This window comes from Brassica napus, chromosome C2 (assembly GCF_020379485.1).
Source record: "Brassica napus cultivar Da-Ae chromosome C2, Da-Ae, whole genome shotgun sequence".
NCBI classification, from domain to species: domain Eukaryota; kingdom Viridiplantae; phylum Streptophyta; class Magnoliopsida; order Brassicales; family Brassicaceae; genus Brassica; species Brassica napus.
Window position 1 is genome coordinate 38,408,495 of NC_063445.1, and position 7,963 is coordinate 38,416,457.

The window sequence follows — 7,963 nt, forward strand, 5'->3', positions numbered from 1 at the left end:
CCTCCATGTCTCAGAAGGTTCTACCCCAAAACCTTCGGGTTCTAGGAGGATAAATTCCAGAACCACCGGGCCTCAGGAGGATATTTCCGTAATCACCGGATTTCAAGAGTATACATCCAAGATAACAAAAGGGAAATACTTGAGACCAGCTAAGAGTACCCGAAACTGCAGGACCACTCGTCCCACAAAAGTTCTATTACCACGATGTTGTCCTATAGATCTTGAAGGCACTCCGAACGGTTCCACAGAAGGCAACATGTGCTATCTCGACAACAGCCCACGTCTAATAGACATCGAGAGTGGTCCATCTCCGGAGGACAGAGTGCGATGTTGTATTAAGTCAATAAAGACTCTGGGTTCGAGACAGCAAAACAAATATTCACCTCCGAGTGCAATATCTACAGGTCCAACAGGATCAGAACATGAAGCCCTTAAGAGCCTTAGATTCAAGGGAAGAATCATCAGGGACTACGAGTTCCTACACGATGTACGTCGATACCTCAGGGTTGTACAACGAAGAATCGACCTCCACACCTCAACAAAGGATCTCGTTCCTCCCGTAGAAGGAATGAGAAAAATCACGGTCTTCACTCGACTACTACCTAGTACAGAACTTCTCCATCCTAGAGTCAGGGCGTAGGTTCTTCAGAAGATCATTCTCCAGCCGATATTCAATTATGGGGACACATATGCAAGAAGTAAGTCGATAATTTATTTCCTTGCCCCGGTCATGTGCCATTCGGATCCAGGAAATATGTGGCTATGCACCAACGAGGTCCTGCACCAGGAAGACATATCTCGCTTATCACTGCAATGCGAATCCAAGATCAAGAATTTCTACTTCCAAGCGGGGAAACAGATCACCTACAACAGATTTCAACAAATACAAGTGATCTTCACCAGCCAAACCTACGAGTTTTGCCATCCATCGACATGCAAGGCCAGGATCCTGAATCTTCCTGGGTCAATCGACCTAAACCAGCCACAAGCCTGGGAATATCCAGTAGACCCCTGTCTATCTCGGGGAAATCAACTCTCCTCAAGGTTCAAACACGGCCCATGCCTAAAAAAACCCAGAAAAGGAGACTCAAGAGCGACGTCCTGTTCACGCCAAGCCCAAAGGACCTGCCACCGACAAGCTGGTGTTGATGCTCACTGAAGCATCGAGCGTTTCTCCATCAGGTCTCACGCCAACCAGAGAGAACTACTTCAGGCCATGAGCCCCTTTAAACCCGGAAACATCTACTAGACCCCGGTCTATCCCGGGGAAATTTGTTCTCCTCCAGGTCCGAACACGGTACAGACCTAAGAAGAATCTGGGAAAGAAGGATTACTGGAGCGATGTCCTGTCCAGGGGAAGCCTGCTGAGAATAAGCAACTCCGGTTGACATAAGTGCACAGGTTATTCCCCGAGTTCGAGGAGGAAATCGAGAAATAAGGGGTAAAATGGTTGGGAAAAATCATCCAGGCCTCGGGCAGGACACCGTCCTCCAGGTTCCTATTGAGAGAAGCTCCGGCTCCGACCCCTGCATCCATCCCTGCCTCCAGATCAATAAAAGGGATTACTAGATCCTATCCTATGATCTTGCGCATAAGTGGAAACCCAGATATATGACGCATGGAAAATATTTGACAATCGCAGGATTGAGCTAGCACAAGCCATAGTATGCAGTCAAATATAGTACTCCTACTCAAGAGCCTACTCCCATGAGGGATACGAAGTACGTATAATGCAAAGGTACTGCCTGAGGAGCTTACACGCTCACTCTCAGGCATGGAGCATATTCCATATAATGCAAAGGTACTGCCTGAGGAGCTTACACGCTCACTCTCAGGCAGGGAGCATATTACATATAATGCAAGGTACTGCCTGAGGAGCTTACACGCTTACTCTTAGGCAGGGAGCATATTAAATACAAACGCAAAAGTACTGTATTCAAACTTAGAGTTTGTACAGGGAGCGATAATGGGTATGAGACATAAAACAAGAATGGGTCTGCGCAAGCCTGAGTATGCTGTCAAAACTACCTAAAACCCCTGTGCAGCTTAAGGGGCATTGGGGTCCCTAGAGTACCAATGTGAAAAGTACCTGTATTAAAACGCTACGAGCTACACAATACAGGGAACACATGGTATATATTCATTGCAAAAGTACTGTGAAATACATGGAGAAATCTAAATCCTGCTTCTCCAAACGTGGAAAGCAGCGTAAGCCTGGCACTTGGGTCATAACACCCACACCAGCACCCTATAAGCCTGTCAGTGACTTCCTGCAGAAGTAGAATACATCATAGGAACTCGATAGTGGCCAGCTTCCGAGCGGCAGAATGCGAAATCTGAACAGGTACCGGGAGTAGTCTTACCTAGGAAGGCGGAGTACGGGCCCTGCAAAACAAAATATCTCGGGTTCTTACGAACTCCGGGTCTAAAGATAACCTCAGGGTTATTAGATCAGAACCCCCGGGTTATTTAGAACCTGCGGGTCCCCATGCAGTCTCCGGGTCCTGAAAAGATCTCAGGGCCTGGAAAAGGTAAACCTCCGGGTTCTTATATAACCCTGGGTTCAAAATGACTTCCGAATCTAGAGCAACCTCCGGGTTCAAAATGATCTCCGGGTCCAAAAGAAACATCCGGGTTCAAAACAACCTCCGGTTCTAGAGGAAGCTCCGGGTTCCCAAACGACCTCCGCATTCAAAATGACCTCTGGGTCCAAAAGAAACCTCTGGGTTCAAAACGACCTCCGGGTCTAGAGGAACCTCCGGGTCTAGAGGAACCTCCGGGTTCCCAAACGACCTCCGGGTTCAAAACGACCTCCGGGTTCAAAACAACCTCCGGGTTCAAAACGACCTCCGGGTCTAGAGGAACCTTCGGGTTCCCAAACGACCTCCGGGTTCAATACGACCTCCGGGTCCAAAAGAAACCTCTGGGTTCAAAACGACCTCCGGGTCTAGAGGAACCTCCGGGTTCCCAAACGACCTCCGGGTTCAAAACGACCTCCGGGTCTAGAGGAACCTCCGGGTTCCAAAACGACCTCCGGGTTCAAAATGACTTTCGGGTCCAAAAGAAACCTCCGGGTTCAAAACGACCTCCAGGTCTAGAGGAACCTCCGGGTCTAGAGGAACCTCCGGGTTCCCAAACGACCTCCGGGTACAAAACAACTTTCGGGTCTAGAGGGACCTCCGGGTTCCCAAACGACCTCCGGGTCCCGAGCAACCTCCGGGTTCAAAACGACCTCCAGGTCCTAGATACGACCTCAAGGTCTGAAGGAACCTTTGGGTTCCAGGACGATAGTCCAACCAGCCCCTGGGTTCCAGGATGATAGTCCATCCAACCTCCGGGTTCCAGGATGATAGTCCAACCAGCCTCCGGGTTCGAGCACGGTAGTCCATCCAGCCTCCAGGTTCCAGGACGATAGTCCATGCAGCCTCCGGGTTTGGGACAAAAGTCCATTCAGCATCCGGGTTCCTGGACGAAAGTCCATACAACCTCCAATTTATGAGGAATCGCATCCACGAGCCATGAGTTTCAGAAGGATGTATCTCTAAACCTTCATATTTTGGAAGAGCATGCCCAAGGTCCTCCGGGTTCCATGAAAGCACGACGCCAGGTCATCCCAACATCGATTGTGGCCTACCTCCGGGGGCAGATTGCAATATTACATAGTTGAGAGTGGCTAAGAATCAATGGCAGAATTCAACTAGCAGTTCCACCTTCTCTATTCAGCATGGACACTACTCACCACAAACAACATGTCCAAGACTTCTACTCCGGTACCAAGAGTCAACTAGGTTATCTCCAAGTACCAAGACGAACATGCTGAACGTCCCCCCTGCCAAAAGTCAAGGTACAATCCCGAGACGAGGCAAGAAGCTATAGCTACAACATCAAAACCTCAAGGAGCATCAAGTATGCTAAACGCAATAAGGAGACTGGCACGAAGACATGAATGAAAGTCCATTACAGCTTTTACAAGCTCAAGAGGCGCAAGCAAGGCCATCCGGATCAAGCATGAGGATCTTCAGTTTCGGCTTCCGGGTCTTATTAAACATCCTCATCCCCCTAATCCTTAGCCTCCCCAAGATTCTCCCTCTCAGAATTCCTGGGACCTGACCCATACACTCCTCCACACGTTAATGGAACCAGAGAGCCTCAAGAAATGCAAACAGAAGTCCTGCCTGAACTAAGGCCGAATATAGCTACAGGAGCAGCACAAGCTTCTGGGGTATAAGCGGCAGCATCACCCTTTATGCAGACGTTCCCGGCTTCTCCATCAGACTTTCGGCCAACTCCGACCAACACCCACCATGGGGGCAACGTCTCATCCTTATAAAGGAGAAGAAAAATGTCTTACAGGCTCAACTTGATCCTACGCAACAGCGATGCCCACCCTTAGAGCATTTACTATGTCCTACAAGGTGGTTCTTCCTGATTATCCACTTCCAGGCCATCAGAATCAAGGGTACAACTACATCCACGTGACCATCCTCACTCAGACCAAACACATGCCCATTGAAGCATGTCTGTAAGTCTATCTACATTCGTCCAGGCCATGACATCATGCCCACTGGGTTCACCGATGAATACACTACCTGATCTAGACCACGTGTCTGTATCGAGTCAAGGATTACTGCCCATTCTCCAGGCCATACATCTCCAATCAGGCTGTGAATTCTTTCAGACCGAGCGCAAGTACATCCGAGCACTATCGACAATAAAGTTTGATGGCCCAGGCTACGAGACGACGTCAACTCCAAACTCAATGAGGAACTTGATACTATGGTGCAACTCACGAAGTCTTATGAAGAAAACCATGTTATTTTCTGCCTTCAAACATGAAACCAGAAAATAAGGGGCAAACTGTTGGGAAAAAATATTCCATGAAGAGATTACTCCAGCTTCCGGCTTCCAGGTTCCTGCCTCCAGGTTCCGGGTTCCTGCCCCCGGGCCTTGGTCCCTTCCCCCAGGTCTGGGTCCCCGCCTCCAGCCTCTGGCTTCCAGGCCGAGTGATTTATCCTACCTTAGGATAAATGGAAATCGTCCTTTAATAAGATAACCAGCTTAGACAAGAGGGAATCTCCCTAAATCAGAGAGAAAGAGGAAGTATTCCAATACATATAACCTCCCTTAAAGAAAAAGGGAAATATTCTATTATCTAAGGATTTAATGAATATTTGCAAATCCAAAGGGGGAGGCACGACCTCCACTATAAAGATAGGTTTCTAAACCTAAAGATAAGGTCCACGACGTCCATGACCAGAGTTCATCAAGTCCACAGCCGCCAAGGCAATATTCCTGACCTAGAAGACCCTTTTCTTCGACACGCCTATGACAGCCTGATCCCGGCGATTACTATCAACAAGATGAAGTTACATGCTCACTGCAGCACGTCTACAACTCTCCTTCTTGGTTCAGGCCACGATATCCAGCTCATCATCAGGGTCCCTCCATGCTCACTGAAGGACATCAACACATCATGCTCACTGCAGCATATCGACGGGTCTACCATCTGTTCCGGCCATGCGCCCCCTAGAACAGATGACTCCTATCACCTACAGAGCTGCGTGCTCCCAGAGCCCCGTGCTCCCAAGGCTACGTGCCCATTAGGACATGTGCCCACTAGAGCCCCGTGCTCCCTAGGCCACATGTCTCCATTAGGCGACGCGCCTCCATCAGGCTCCGCGCCCATCTAGGCTCCGCGCCCATCTAGGCTCCGTGCCTCCATATACATGAACTACGAACGGCTTGATCCCTCACTGAAGGGTACGTAGGCAATCCCCTCTGAAGGATGCATCTATAAATCCAAACACCTTCCACGGTTCCACATCTAGACGCTCAGTGACCGCCCCTAATGGTCGGAACCATCAACTACAGATTAGGAGGCACCCAAGGACCGACCCTGGTAGTCGGAACCATCGATCATAGATCAAGAAGACCCTGGGATCTTCACTATCGGTAGGCAGCCCCCGCCTAACGGCCAATCTCCCCTGCTGCTACTAAGGCACCGACGATATATAATGGCCCATACCCATATGGCAGTATCTTAAGAGCAGGATCTCCTGGTTTATCAACTATCGAAGCAGGAGAATACACTCAACGACGCGTCTCCTTCCTCCTATCATTCCGTAGAGCTGAGCACGGATCGCTTGTACACAAAAATACCCTAACAGACACTGTTCCGCGATATCTTTTGCGACCATCCATTCAGACATATGAGGGACTGGATATACAGTCCTTCGATACGCCAAAGCCCACACTTTAATCAAGTAATAATCGAGATTATTTCATACATGTCACTCATCTCTAGTGGTCTATCATGCTTCAAACACTTAATGGCAGCGCGCCTATTGCATGGACACATGGGTATCTATCTATCTATATCGAACATCCTGCAGGTGCATGTTTTATGATGCAAATCAACAATATAAGTCTTCCCGTCCTTTCCAATAACACTGTATTCAAGCTCAAAAGCGTTCAGCGGAGTCACTGTGAGTTTTTCACCTTTCGGTACTCTTTTATGCATTTTGTTCTCCACTAAAGGAACCAATTTTTGAGCTGACGGTCCGGCTGCTGCATCCTTCCTATGTCTGTTGAACCACTCGGCCATTTTGTCAATAACTATACCAAGCATAGGCAGTAAAGATAACCTTCATGCATTCTCAAGTAGTGCATTCAATGACTCTGCACAATTAAAGGTGTCTATGCTGTACCTTGCACAGGAGAAATGAAATTTCGCCCAATTCTTGACATCGACACTTTTATCAAGATAAATAGCATACAGTGGATACCTCTCCCTAAACTCTTGATATTGCTGTTCAAACTCAGGCTCTGAATAAACTTGTGCAACTTTCTGAATTGTAGTGCGACCTCGTCCCTGCCCTGTTTGACATGAAGTTTCACATTGTGTGATAGATGCCATATACAATACCTATGTTTAGCCATCACATACACTTCAGCAACAACTTTTATCAGACTTGGATTTCTGTCTAAAACAAACACCAATTCAGTCGAATCCGGTATAACAGTTTTCAACGTTGTGAAAAACCAGTTTCAACTTTCATTTTTCTCCCCATCAACAACACTAAAAGCTATAGGATAATGGTGACGGTTTGGATCCTGAGCCGTGGCAATAATTAAAACACCACCTTGAACAATCTTCAGAATAGTTGCATCCACAGTGATGACTTTCCTCATGTACTGAAACCCTTCAATGGAAGCTCCCAACGCAACAAATAGGTATTTGAACCTTTTTTTCTCCATCTAATAACAAACTTGTTCTTGAATCCGGGTTCACCTTCTCTAACATATACAAATAAGAAGGCACTTTCTTGTATCCTTCCTGAGGACTACCGCGCATATCCTTAACAGCTTGTTTTTTTCCTCTCCAAACCGTCGCATACGACACTTCCACACCCAATCTCCTTTGCACCAGTCTGACCTGGGTTTTCAGAGTTGGTGTATCAAATAGTCCCGGATAATCACTATGCACTATAGCTGCAACACATCTTGGTGTAGCTTTCTTTTTGATTCTAGTACTTGAAGTTGCGCGAGAGCATGAATGCATCTTTATGTATGTTCTAATCGAGAACGCTTCAGAATTCCTGATCCTCGTAGCTCTCACAACCCATTTACAACCTTCATTCGCTCCCCGACGTTTCACCACATATCGACTCTTATCCGAGTTCACGATACTGATTACAAAAATGTTCTGCTGTGATCCTTTATCAATTAAATCTTTCACAATTACTTTACTCGAAAATTCTTGAAACATCTCAAAAGCCAAACCAGCTTCCCACTCAGTAACCACTAAAATTTCTTTTGCAACACGTGGCAGCTCAACATAGTGGGAAATAGCACCAATACCCATAGAGTTTTCAACGTCGCCCTCATTGTTCACGCTGTCCCTGTTATCCATACTGTAGATTGATATTATGTGTATACGCACACCAATTAACCTAATGTGCAC